Below are 14774 nucleotides of genomic sequence, written 5' to 3'. Positions count from 1 at the left end.
TTGCATATTCGCGCTGCTGTTCAGCGAATCTGGAAGCTCTCTGAAGAAAAAGTTGATCAAGGGTCAATTGTGAATGTGAAAGAATTCCATTAAAATACAACCCATGAAAAGGTCGATGGTTCAAGTCATGACGGCTAATATTGGGAAATGGAAACCTACCACCACAAAGAACCACTATATTTAAGAGAGATAAATCTCTGGCAGAAGCAAACATCCACACCAGACAACAGTATTCTAGTAAAGGAAACACACATGACCTAAAAAATGTTGTACTGATTTTATTGCTGTTATAAATATGTGGTCTTACGAATAACATCAAACAGTCGTGCGACCTAAGCAGAAATTTTCATTAGATGTTTCTCAAATGTAAAAGTAAGTAAGCAATAAGTTACACCTAGAACAGTTAAAGCTTCAGACTCATTCAGCAAAGTCCCATCCACCTGAAGGTTAGGATGGTGAAAAATCTGTACCAGATCTGATAATCTAAAGTGTCCAGCCTCATACCCCACTGATAATACCATTCACTGATCCGGCCCATGTCTTGATTGAAGTTGAGGGCAGCTTCATTTCTCATAAGTGGAGACTTGTTAAGACTTTACTACACCCACAAAATGCTGCACCTTCGCAATATTGAACTATTTTGTTTTCCAGGACAATAACCATATCAGTTGTAAAAACCAAAAATAACAGTGGACCAAAAACAATACCCTGTGGAACTCTGGACACAATAGGTCTCGGTTCACTAAGATCCCATCAACAACTCGCTGCTGCCTACCTAAGAGGAATTCATTAAGTAATCCTAAAACATATCCATCCACTCCAAGATTCTGAAGTTTATAAATAAATGCCTTATGATTTACTAAATTGAAAGCCGCACTAAAATCTATTTTAATTACTCTGCACTCGAAACCCTTATCAAGGTTTTCTCTCAAATGGCATGTCAAGTCTAAAATCAATTGTAGTACATATCTGTTTTCCATAAGCATACTGACTATTAGCTAACAATCCTTTAGATTCCACATACTTATACACTGGCTTAAAAATAAGTTTTTCAGCAATTTTGGGTAGCACAAGGAGAATCGTAATTGGCTTTTATTACTGCAGTCTGCAGATTTGCCACTCTTTAAAAGGCAATATGCCTGAGCTTCACCCCAAAGATACTACATCAACATAGAATCTACTAACCTTGGGAGTCAAACAAAATAAACTTCTTTAAAAACAATGGGGCAGAAACCAACAGGGTCTTCTCCACCCCAGCTATCAAGATCCAAAATTTTCTTAATATAAGTTAGAATGCAATCTTGCCATATACCTTACTTACCTAACAAGCAGAAAAAGGCATGGAATCATAGATTGTAGGTGTAAATATCATGATCAATAAAATCATCAAGAGCATGAAATAAAAAACATAGCATGCACCCTTCACATGGGGAGACCTAGTTAGGATGGAAATGTAAGAGTTGTTGAGAACTTTAATGACAAAGGTACATTTTCCCGGTAGACAACCTGAGGTTATTATATTTCCATTCAAAGCAAAGATATAGATTTTTTCAAAAGTTTGTATCAGATTTGTCCTTAAGATTTTAATTAATCATTCTTATTATGCTTAAAACAGGCAGGAGTAACAACCAGAGAAATAGCTAGGAACGAATGATGTAGTTATTTCTCCACCATATGTTTTTTGGAGCAGGAGCAGACATCATAAAATTAGGAAGAAGGCTTTACATGTCCCTAAATAACCATGGCTATTATATCATGAGTTGAGATAAATATAGAATTTAGGCCAAAGGCAAAGCACTGGGACCTATGAAGTCAGTGTCCTGAGAGATATAAGAGCTCCACCATCAGCACCTACGTCAGAAGGGCCCTGCACCACTACTCCTCCTGGAATGATAAACACAGCGAGCTATAACACACTGCCCAGGTCCTCATTGACAACGGATACTCCGATCGTGCTGTCAAGGAATCTGTCATAATGAATGTTGAGGAATGGTACAACCAGAAACCCTGCCATGACATCACAGAACCCATCAACATCTACAAAGGGCACTCCCACCACTGGTACAAAGATGAATAAGCCCTCAGGAATATCATCGAGGAAAACGTCAGCCCAACTGATCCCGACGAGATCATCCTTGTTATCTTCTACAAAACCAAGCAAGACTAGTAGCCTGGCGATGAGGAATAATCCAGTGATGCCCCTGCAGGATCCCGTGAAGAAGACTAAATGTGGTCTACCACTACACATGGCCCATCTGAGGATGCCTCGGCAAATATACATCAGAATGACCTCCACACGCTTCTCCAAAAGGATCCCCTGTCATGCCAAAGAAGTAGCCATTCATAATCATGTCACGACAACCAACAACAAGGCAACTGAAAGGAACGATATTATTCCTAATATCGAAATTATTGACCAAACACCCGACCACCACCACCTACGCCTCCTGGAAGCACTGCATATTGGTGAGGAGAAGCCGAACTTTTAACATCAAACAGAAATGCTTCTCCTCTCTACCTCCGGCTGAAGGATGGCTGCAAATAGTCCCACGAATGTGCCAGGCAATCAGGAACATCTGCAGGATGTCAGGAATTCCAGTACCCATCCCCAGGAATGCCCGAGCACTTACACTCATGAAGAACCTTAACCATCCATGTGGGATCCAAGATCAGCTGAGCTGCTATAAATACCGCAAACAAGACACTGCTTCTCCAGTTCCTCTGCTAACTCATCCCGATGATGGCCTGTCAGGAGGTCGAAACATGTCGACAAGAAAAGCATAATACCAGCATAACTAGAACAAATACAAGCCTGATTACCCGACGACAAAACCGTGCCTAGCAACGACTTGAATAAGAACAGTCATCCAGGCCTTCCTGTATAACAGTATATATACCAGTCGACGAACCCTGCACGAACACGATTCTGATATGCCAGTCATCAACTACCTGTTTTTTTAGGATTATAAATAAAACATCCAACATCCATCGAATTAATTACTAATATGAATATTGGCCAGTTATTAAATAATATTGCTGAGCCAGAAAAGCGATTAATAAGAAAAATTAAAACGTAATTATTATAATAAACACTAACAAGTTCAAATAATGTCAAAAGGAAGTACAGTCATATATGTAGCTGTCTCCAGCAAATGGAACTCAAACCCAAAACACTAGAAGGCCATGGTAGAGGCTGTGACATGGCCAATATTTGGGAACAAAAGTTACATGGTCATCGCCACGTTTAAGGCACCTAAGATCACCAAATGATCACGATACAAAATCATGTTACTTGAGCAAAAACTAACGGACAGTAAGGGATGTGAAGCCCTAAACAACCCCCCCCCCCCCCCCACACACACACACACACACACACACACACACACACACAAAATAATGAAGATCCAATAAGGTGTGCTCTCCCCTTTGATAAATCATTTAATAAAATAATCAACTACACAAGATAAACAGATGACCAAAGTTGCCCAAATGCTCATCATTCAAGGAGTCTTTCGCAAAACAGAAATGTAATGACCCGTTGCCATAATACACAGTATCAACTGTATTTTCAATCAAGAATTCAAAGACACAATGAGCATTGACCTTACTACTCTGTAGCATTTCTATTTTCTTTCGCAATAATAAAGAACGTGACACGTAACCATTAAATTGCAAAGCAAACTTCTATTTACTCGAGGACGCGCGAAAGAGGTGGAATACAAAAGTTTAGACGACTTAACAAACAAAACAGATATTGCGAAAAAAAAACAATGAAGAAAAAAATTAAGGCAATGGTCCATGATGCCCCAATGGAGTACTGCTGCAGCTTTTAATTTATGAATATTAGCATCAATATAAATGCCAGGGGGGAGGGGCTACCAAAACCTTTTCATTTTGTGTGGGTCAACTAGGAAAATTTTGCCTCTGAAAATGCCAACCTTAGGAGAAAATTTTATGGTTTCAGATACATACATCGTATGTACGATTTTAATCAAATGTCTCAAAATGGACCCGCATTCCGTGGATGGCTGTCTACTCAAGATAGACGTTCTGTAAAAATGGAGAAGATCTGGAGAGGTTTCTATAAACCTATTTTTCATTTATTTTCGTTAGTTTTCACATACTTTTACTAGCTTACGGAAAGACATGTTTTCCTCATCCATCATGACTATTTCATTTTACAATCCTCACCATCTTCATAGACAGCAACGCTATGCGACAAAAGTAGCCTTATTCTACAACAGTCAAGTTAAAATACTGAACAATTTTTTTCTTACCGAAATGAAAACTGAAAACCAGAGGCCTGTCTGTATATCTAAGAGCTCTGTCTACGATCATAAAATTGATTTACTGTAAAGTTGAATGCATATTTCTATCATTAAATGTAAAGGTAACATTCATGCAAAAGTTCCAATTACTATTTCAACAGCTATTTAGGAAAATGGTAAACAGAAAATCATCTATTTTTCAGAAAAACCAATAAGAGATAATAATCAGGATGTAAGAAATTGATATGTGTGTGAGGGGGAAAATTTCTCTAGCCATCATCGCGTAACAACAACAACAACAACAACAGACCCATCCTGTTACCTAAATGTCCCATTCTTTATGCTGAACGAATACAATTAAGCTATAATCGTACATTCGTTTACACGCAAAGGCAATATGTGTGGAATACTAACATCAATTTTAAATTTAAATCCCACGGAAAAAGAACGTATGAAAACATGACAATGTAACCTATTCATCTTGAACTATAAATAGGAGGCATGGTTGTTTTTATCGGAAAACTATGAAACGTGAATTGAGAAACAAAAGAAAGCCAAAAATGAACAACAAAACAAAAGAGCCTCTCCTACTCCATCCACCCCGTGGGAAGTAGTCAACCAAAATTCAGGGCAATCTTGATGATAACCAATCACTGTGTTGGTCATCGGATTTTTTTTTCTTTACAGTTCTGGTGAAGGTGACGGGGTCTCATAATGGATGTTACAATGAAAACAAACAAATTTATTACCTGAGGTCGAAAAATTGAAGCATACATATCAGATTACACGTACAATATTCTCCTTCCAAGTGGTTACTTATCGCTTCAAATTCCAAGAATTTCTGAGTAAAGTCAGTACAAAAATGCATGGAAATCGAGAAGTTGAGACTTCAATAGGTTTGTATGTATTTACGCATGTTATATGGGTATACTCTCGATTTTTACCAACTTAATACTGGGCATGGGGCTATAAAGCCTTTGGTCTCGGCCATTAGCCGACTTACATCGGGGAGTGAATGGAGTCTGAGCACGAAGCAAACGTGAACAAGATTGAAGTTATGAAAATTAACGGAAACCCAAAGATGGAACAGTAAACAATAGATATACGTATATATATATATATATATATATATATATATCTATATATATATATATATATATATATATATATATATATATATATATAAATATTCCATTTCCATGCCAAACACGAGCGACCTGTTAACTGATAAGTCTACTTCAACCTAGAGTTGCAAAACCTGAGATCTGAAATGTACATTTTCTACAAATATTCGATAACACATGTGCCCACCAAACCTATAACAACATCTGCTGAATAAACTACAAAACCACAGAACTCATAAATAAATGTTATCTATTCAAGGGGAATATTCATATTTTGTGACGACGAAGGGCTTCTTTTCAGAATTGAAAAAAGGGGGGATATAAAAATCCTGAATGAAAACAGATTTTAAAATCCCCAAGAACGGGGCACTCGACCAGCAGATGCCTTACAGGCGAGAGAACTAAGCAGCCTCCGAAGAATATCTGGGGTGACTAGCCATTTAAAGCCCTTATTCATATACGGCACGTGTGACCTATTCTCAGGTGGCAAAGGACAGTTCCACACATTCTTAGCATTCTACCTTGATGATGTTTATTTGAGCGCTGATTTGCTGATTTCCATTATTTTCTGGCTGCTACTCACTAATCACTAACATAAGGTTTGCCTATTCTCCTCAGTGTTTCCCCTTCCTATTTTGCAGTAGACCCCTGAGCGACAAGCATATCAGCTGATGAAAAAGATTTCAATAAGATGTCCATCTTTCCACTCCCTACAAACCACACTTCTGTTCTGATACAAAGCAAACAATAACTTCTATTCCACGACAATTCATTCAACATAAACATTCTCTTCACGAGTTATATATTTATTTTTTTATAAGACTTGGCGAGAACGAATGTCAAGTTGCATAAACCACCACTGTGCTAAAAATAAGGGAAAAGGAAAGCCAACCCTGGCATCAGCATCAGATTTACAGCCATTGCTCTAATAAAAACAGCAGTCTCTTATCAAGGTGTTCTATAAAAAGAGTGGCACATTTATTTCACCTCAAAGTTCTGTCAGCGATAACCGAACATGATTAGAGCGCATTATATATTACTGATAAATTTCATTCATTTAAAAATTTCGAGCACTCTGAATAAAAATGTTTGTAGCACTTGAACGTCGACTTTTTATAATATGCAAAACCTGATTCCTCCTCATTGCAAAATTAGATAGGGAGTTTGCGGGAGTCTAGTCTAAAATACAGCCACGGAACAAGCAAGTGTAGCTTAGAAATAATCATCTAGCGAAATCTCACCAGCATCCTGTACAAGGCATTACCCCTTAAGGAGAGCCATAAGCAAACAAATCTACAAAACGGATATGTATCAGAATTACTGCCACGCAAACTCTCCTTAAATGTTTGCAATCAGCACGCAAGATGGTTAGCAACAAGCTTTCTTCAGCAGATACAAGAATTTCATAAAGTCATCCTTAAAATCAGACAAACGAAAACCCTGCAGAGTCTGGAAGCCTGTTTTTAAGTATCGACCAAAGGAATAAGGTTTATCACAAATGTTCTTTTCCCTTTTATGAATCGCTATTATACACCACACATTAACAACTACTGCTTTCGTTGTACAGAACTTAAAAGCCACTCGGTTCACATTTTGCATTTCTCTTCTGTAGTGATCCAAACTCATTGCTATCCACTGCCATACTTGAGGTGAAACAACTATTGATAAATAAAAATAAAAAATAGTCATGTGTACTGCTAGGTCTTCTGGAATATTCTTTACGAAGCTGCTGATAGTCAAAGCAAAGACAGCAATACTAAGAAGACTACCTTCTTGACACCGCATACTTGATAATACTGACCACGCTTGTATCCAAATGCTTCGACACAGAACTTCTGAAATGCTATGCCTTCACATTGTCATACGGCTTTTCTAACTAGAAGATATACCTAAAGCACAACGAACATTGTTGAGGTCATACTGCACTCAAAATGATTATCATCAAAACTTTGCTTCCCAAATATGCCTGGCATGACTAACGTTTCCATTGTTTGAGAAGACGAAGTTATTGAAATAGTACAAAGGTTTCCTTCTAATAAGTTGCCTTTGATGGGTTTAGCTACAGACAAACGGCAGTACTCAATAATTCCTATATTACGTAAAAATGTCTCACATAACAAATTCATCTGTAATGTTTAAAAGAATTTTTTATACTTCATGTCCACACGTCTTGTCATGGCATATGGAGAACCTTCAGGAGATGGAGGAGTTTCCTCAAATTCAACGTTTCTGACTCAATGTCCCTCATGGACACTGACTGCTTACACCATTCATGCATGTGTCATAGCTGCTTTTTCCCTCACCTTCTCTCTGGTGATAATCTACATACAGCTTTACCATACGATTTCTTCGAATCCTCGGCTGAATGTGGGATGAATTATCCAGATAGTTTTTCCTGCTTTCATCCAGAGCAAAACAAATGGAGAGAACTATAAATAAACATCATTTAGTTGCTTTGAAGGTTGTTTTAGCCAGCATTGTACTCTGGCATCGTGATATTTCACCGCATAATACCCGAACAGCGTCACCTACAGAATGTTTTTGTTCGATTCTGTGAGTTTTATGGGCCGAGAGACGCCATACAAAAAATATTATTGTTCTAGGAATGGATTAGACACCTGCAATAAAAAATGGATGGTCTGAAGCAGTTCTATAGTACCATCTGTAAAAGACATCGGTAACTATTGGAATTTTCTGCAATCCAAAACTTACAAGCTAGGTTAATGTATAACATCATACATAGATTTAACTTCCTTGGCTTTCCAACTTGAAATTTGTTCAGTTTCTTCTTAAAAATACTATGGCTGCTTGCTGCTTGCCTCTTTTTTGTATATTACTTAAGTAAATCTTAAATAGTGAAACTTGAGAAAAATATATGATAATTTATAGGTAATCAGAATGCATTTATCATCCAACACATCCCAAATGAAATCAGCAATTTAGTCACAATGACAATGAGAGATCAATGAATCATATTGTAAAAATCTGCATAATTAGTGCCTTATTTCCTGATAGGATATAATAATGCATCGCCTTCCAATTTCCAATAACAAAGCACAGGTTACCTTCCCAGAGTATGTTAAAGGCATTCCTACTACTATCAGAGAGAGAGAGAGAGAGAGAGAGAGAGAGAGAGAGAGAGAGAGAGAGAGAGAGAGAGAGAGAGAATGTGGAATGTCACAGAGGACTTCAACTGGAGTATATTTATATATCGCTATTAAGTTCCTCCCATTTGGCTTTCATCCCAGGACAATGCTACAGTATAATAAGAGAAATTCAATGTTGCATAACATCTCTAGAGCGATCTTCATGACCAACTGCATCATTTTCAGGTCTTACCGGCAATTTGGAGGGCTACCTACTACTCAGTAGCTTCAGCTGCGTCCTCGTCTGTCACCGATAAGGTAGATAAACCAAACAGTTCTCTTCAGAAGTCTGTGAGAGAATCCAACAGTACCCCTAAGGAGGTTATTGTTGGAAATAGGCCAGTGAAGGTCTGTAGTTTGTTTGTTTGTATGTTTGTATGGTGTTTTTACGTTGCATGGAACCAATGGTTATTCAGCAACGGGACCAACGGATTTACTTGACTTCCGAACCACGTCGAGAGTGAACTTCTATCAGCAGAAATACACATCTCTCACACCTCAATGGAATGCCCGAGAATCCATTTGTAGTGGAAGGACAAGTGGGTCTCCATTCCAAAATTGAATGATTAATTGGTTTCTCTATGTACTTACGTTGCCGTGGTGTCTTCCTTTGTCAAAAGCTGCCCTTTACCAACTGGTTATGCAAAAGTCATCACTTGGAGACAGTTTGTTTACTGTAAGCCTGCTTGTTTCAGTTCTAGTACTTCCAACTGAAGGGTTCCCAAAGTTTATTTTGATTCGGTATCTTTGCATGTTTAAATATTTGGGAACCTTGGCTGTATCAGTTTTTTATTTGGCTCACAAAACTAATTCCTCTCTTCGTTTGTGGTACTATTATCTACCTCTGAAGCTGATACTTCGTTTTTTATCTAATGTAACTTGTTCCCGTCCACATAAGTAACAATGAGATTCTTTACTTTCAAATTCATATCAGGCAGATGTGAAGTTGCTGCCGGGGTGTCAAAAGGTCAAAAGTCAGGATTTAAGAGTGGTTGAGGACATACAACTCAATTTCTTCCTCATGAATTCTCTCAGTATTCACAATATTTTGATCACAGAGACTTTTAAAAAACCTTTCTCCATAAATTTTCATAATTCCCCAAGGCAAACCAGGTATCAAGAAGGTTAATCTTTAATGAAGCGTGCACTTTTCCATTACTCAGTGCCAGTATCTTTGGCAGTTTCTCACTTTCTGCAGGGTGGTTGCCTAAATTAGATTTTCTTTGCCCAAAAGAGATTTTAGCTTCTCTACCTTGCAAGTTATGAATTTGTTATAATAGTCGGGCTCGCATAAGCCAGGCAAAACTTCATTTCTTTCATATTCCTCTGCCCCTCTAATATATTCTTCCAATTATGGCCAGATCCTAGTTGAGTTTGACAGTGAGGAAAGACAGAGGGACAAATGACCACTTAGCATTTTATGTCATCGGAGTTAAATTCCATGAAAAAAGGTAAATGTCCTGAAAATCTTAAAATATTATTATTTTCATCTAATCATAGTACCCCACTTCCAGTTAAAACACCAACCACAGCTGAGCCCCTTGTTGTTCCCTTTTTATGCTACCCCAAAGGGGTGACACTAACATAATTAGCGTTACACAACTATAGACCAAAACTGCAAGATGGTAATGAGCCCTTTACAAGATTGCAATCATCTTCCCCCAAACAATTCAAGATAGAATGCAAAGAGTTCTATTTTCAGAACTAGCCCGTCTTCTTGAGTTGTTGACAATTCCACCAAAGCTCCTATTATTAGCCTCTAATATGGACTTCAGACACAAGTATGATCTCTTTTTCAATCTACCATGGTGGAAGATCTTATGAAAAAAGAAACATATGCAATATTGAAGCTAGAGCGAAAATATGAATAATGTCTCTTTGCCTTCTGCCCAAACATTTATTCGACAAATTTGGCTAAAAAGATATAGCACTAACAATACAGAATCACATTCTTCAAGTAACTATTGCATGAGGCACGAATTGGACATGATCGACGATCTAAAAATATTGGTTGTTTGTTGCATATCTGAAAAGCCATTTTAGCTGGATGGATGGACATCCAAGGCACCTGGGACGAGGTAGCCACCCAGCATCAAGATGAAACACAAAATCTTTGCCAACATGTGAGGAGGTTGATGCAAACTGTGAGTTTGAAATTAAACATAATGAGAACACCCTACCACAAGAAAATAGATAATACGTTGAGAATATTATATGCTCAACGAAGGTTATCGGTAGAGCTACCTCTCTGCCTATTTTTTCTATAGGATGACCATGGCTGAAGGATGAAACTTTTTATAGTTTCATGATGTACCAGGTATAGTTAGAATCAATCCAGGTGCAGTTACAATCCATCTATCTATTTCTTGCATCCTGCTCTAACACATGCATGCGCACACACACCCAGCCACACACACACCCTGGCCCTCACCACTCGCAAGAGTAATAATCATAGTTATCTTACCTTACAAATAAAATCAATGCTATTTATTATAAACATCTCCTGGAAAACATCTTCTACCACACTGAAAATTTACCCCTGTACCTACCTAGGCGTCTAACTAAAGCTAGAGTTTTCTTAAAAACATTGGATACAGCAGGTGATGACAACCTTTTCTACCAATTCCTTAAAAAATAAACAACCTTACTGGCCATTTTGTGTCACATATAAATCCCTCTTGATATTCACTAAATTTTGACAATATATGAATTCTTACATTCTTTGTCTGCATTATTATTTCCAAAGTCATGCAATGGGCAATGTCATTACCTATAACAGAAGAGGTTAAATTTATAACATCAAAATAGGAAAAAACGAGGGGGGGCCATTCCTGCATAATTTAAAAGACTAATAGCACAAAACTCATTTAGAAACTTCAAACCAGTTTTACAAAAGTAAAAAACGTTTGTCTTTATATCTATATGAAATGTCCAAACCTTGGAAAAAAAGATGTCAAGCTATCAGTGAATGTGGATGTCGTGTAAATTGGCAGAGTAAATAATGTCAAAACATACAACAGTGCAACCAACTCGTAACAAATTTATTCTGTGCACACTGATCCGATTCTACAAATCTGACTTTAATCTATTATTCATTTTGGCTTTTAAACTTTCTTGGTAATATCCCTTTACTACAAACAAAGTGGCAAGAGGCTTTAGGGGACAAATTATGGACGAATGTTAGGAGACTCTACTTCGAAAGTATTTTCCCCTTGGATAATAATAATAATTTTTTAGGTCTTAAAAAATGGTTACTTGGGACGCTTTTTAGTCATAATGTATAACACAAGCAAGGCTCCACTCTACTACATGCCAAGGCAAGTTTACAAAAATACAACTTGAATAGAGTCAATTTTTCGCTATTCCCCAGACAAATTCTCAAACCCATGCAATAAACTATTCTGATTCAGTCCAGGCTGACAAGCTGATGACACAGATGTCAGCCAGTCAAGTTTGAACATGTAGAGGAAGTAATCCAATTTAAATTAAACAGTTATGCCCCAAAATTTAACTTCTTTCATAAGGTAAAACACTGTCTTTTAACATAACTAAAATTAGCCAAGCTTTCCTGCTAAGAAACTGTATCAGTCCGATCTGTACACAATTTTAAGCCACTCTAGGAGATTGTATCAGTCTAAGAGGAACAAAATTTTAAGCCATTCTAGGAAAGTGATCAGTCAAAGGAGTAAAAATTGTTAACCCATTTAGAGATTTTCTACAATATGTGAACTGATAATCCCAATCTTTGCTGAATACTGATAATTTACAGAAAAATTATTATCTTAATTAGTTTGCAGAACAAAGTTAGCGTTAATAAAGCGAATGCTATGAAACAAAACTATCAACAAATGAAGAAGATCGAATCAAAATTACTCCAAAAATGTCATTATAGCTTATAAATTAATCCAGTTCATATTCCAAATGGTCTAAGTGGTTTTAGATTATTCCTCAGACGATCCTATTAACGAGAAAAATTTACCCAACCACATATAATAAGATGGGACCATTAAGCAAAAGATGGAAATCTATCGGTAAATTTCATTTCTGTGTCTGGCACATGTGGCAGTAATGTTCTATGAACTCAAACAGATACGTTGTGGAAGAGGGATCTTTTACTTATATAAACCTTGATTTATGGACAAATATTGAAGGCACTTTGTGAGAACTATTGCTATTTAATATGAGAAATGCACGACTGATCACGCAAACAATAACAGAAACCCTCGAAGAGACCTTAATGGACTTCTTTAACTCACGAAAAGGCGACATTTAAAACTAAAATTATGAGTTAACGCTCAACAGCGAAAACCTTACAAACTCCAATCTATACAGCATGTAAAGTAATATTATGTAGCGGAGCATGAGGATCTTTACTTATCTTCGGGTAATCTGTAATTACCAATGTTGAACCCAAGTGATGGACCATTTTCAAGGAAACCTATATTTTTATGTTACTCGGTTGCCGCGAGGCTGAACGTTTTGTGACAAACTGTCTCATTCCAAAATCGATTTAGGCAAAAGAAAGTCTGAAAGATGAACATCACACATGTGGTAAACAAAGACAAGTATTACAAGACATTTTTCAAGTCTGTTACGTTGTGAATCAGCACGAATACATGAAATTAGGAAGGGTATGTAAATGGGTAAAAAAAGAGGGAACAGAAGAAATACCCAGAAGACCCCTATTGGAAAACACTGATGTCAGAGATAAGGTTCTGAAGCATCCTCATGAGACTCTTTTTACCGCTTGACCTCTTCATATAAATTGCAATTCTGGCTCTATACCAACCCCTCAAGGCATGTCATTGGGTTTATTTACGCTTCACGATAGTATACATGACGCAGTGCTATTGAGGATACAGTGATCTACTGGAAAGCAAAATAAGATTTTGCTATTTTACGGCACATCAATCCAGGAGGAGCTGTGACTTAAATACAGGAATATTCCAAATAATACGCTACATCATTTCATGGGAGGCATACAAGAAACAACTGCACGAGGAGGCTAAAAGAAGCAGCAAGATGGATACTTCATTTCTGCTGGAATTTTTAAAGGGTTCCGAGCCTTGGTTTGGCCTCATTTGACAAGCCTAGATAGCAGTTGGTGTCGCCATTGATACCTATCCATTCTGTAGCTTAGGCAACAACACAACTGAATGAACAAATTCAGTGCAACACAACATACCTTACACAAAATTCTTCACCAATCCAGATTCAGGATAATACCGTACCTATAAAAAGAAAAACAATGAATCAGTTAAGGAATGAATGCTTATATAAAGTAAAACGCGTTAAACTTTTAGCTAAATATAAAGGAATCAATCTTGATATAAGAAATAAAAAAGCAAGAGAAAATCAATAACTTTTCAGAAGCCAAATCGCAAATATTATGAGTGCAATTTATGGACTATTTTCTAGAAAACATAAGTTGATCACAGGCAATTTTTTTTTTCAATCAAGGCAAGAAAATGCAAGGGGCTCGTCAACCTCTTGCTATAAAAAAAATGGCTATTCATACTCTAACAATGAAATGGAAAAATTTAGATCAACATTCTTTCTTTTCGAGGGGGGTATTCTATTCAAAGGGCACTTATAACTAGATGAATTTTTTCCTGGAAAAATTACATTAAGAATGTTTTGTTCCAGATCAATTATTTACTATTCTTTTTCAGCAGCCACCATTCAGAATCGACTGAGGGGTAACCGAATTATCGAGAGTGCTCTTCCTTTTACTCAAATATAACAACGAAGCTAAGGAAAGCACTTACACTTGACAAAACCAACGTTTTATTCTATAAACCTTCGTAAAAGCCACAGGAATCAACATGTGAAACCTAAACGCAGAAAGAGAAGATAGGCAAAAAAGTGAAAATTTCCACTTCACTCTAAGGAATACGACTTAAAACGTTGTGATTTTTAGAGGGGAAAAAACTCATCAAACTTCAGCCAAAAATATGTTCAAATATCATTCACCATTCAGTTGCTTGAGAACACCTCACCAAGCCTATCATAACAGGGGTAAAAGAAAGGCTAGGGAAGGGGTAAGTCACTCCTCAATAACTGATGTGGTAACAAATATATATCATATATATTACTTCCACATAGCGATCAAAGACTTGCAGGGAGGTACGCTTTAAAAAAAGCCCAGTCTTGAACCACCAATATTATATTTTTCCCAAAAGAATAATTTTCGATCAAATTAACCAACTGGAGAGCGATGGCTTCAGGAATATTGG

General features: G+C 37.1%; 1 protein-coding gene across 10 annotated transcripts in view; it reads right to left on the bottom strand.

Annotated features, from left to right (window-relative positions):
- Window positions 1-14774, bottom strand: part of LOC135221648 (calcium uniporter protein, mitochondrial-like) — a 761453-nt gene that overhangs the window by 481492 nt on the left and 265187 nt on the right. Inside the window, exon 1 of one of the 10 annotated variants that reach the window (XM_064259410.1) lies at window positions 13724-13745. The exons of the other annotated variants lie outside the window; for them this stretch is intronic. The gene's annotated coding sequence lies outside the window, so the exon portion shown is untranslated. Of the gene's footprint in view, window positions 1-13723; window positions 13746-14774 lie in introns of those variants that run through there. 10 annotated transcript variants of the gene reach the window in all.

The sequence above is a fragment of the Macrobrachium nipponense genome, chromosome 20 (assembly GCF_015104395.2).
Source record: "Macrobrachium nipponense isolate FS-2020 chromosome 20, ASM1510439v2, whole genome shotgun sequence".
Classification (NCBI taxonomy): Eukaryota; Metazoa; Arthropoda; class Malacostraca; order Decapoda; family Palaemonidae; genus Macrobrachium; species Macrobrachium nipponense.
Note: the sequence above shows the minus strand (reverse complement) of the source record. Positions and strands in the feature narration are given on the sequence as shown.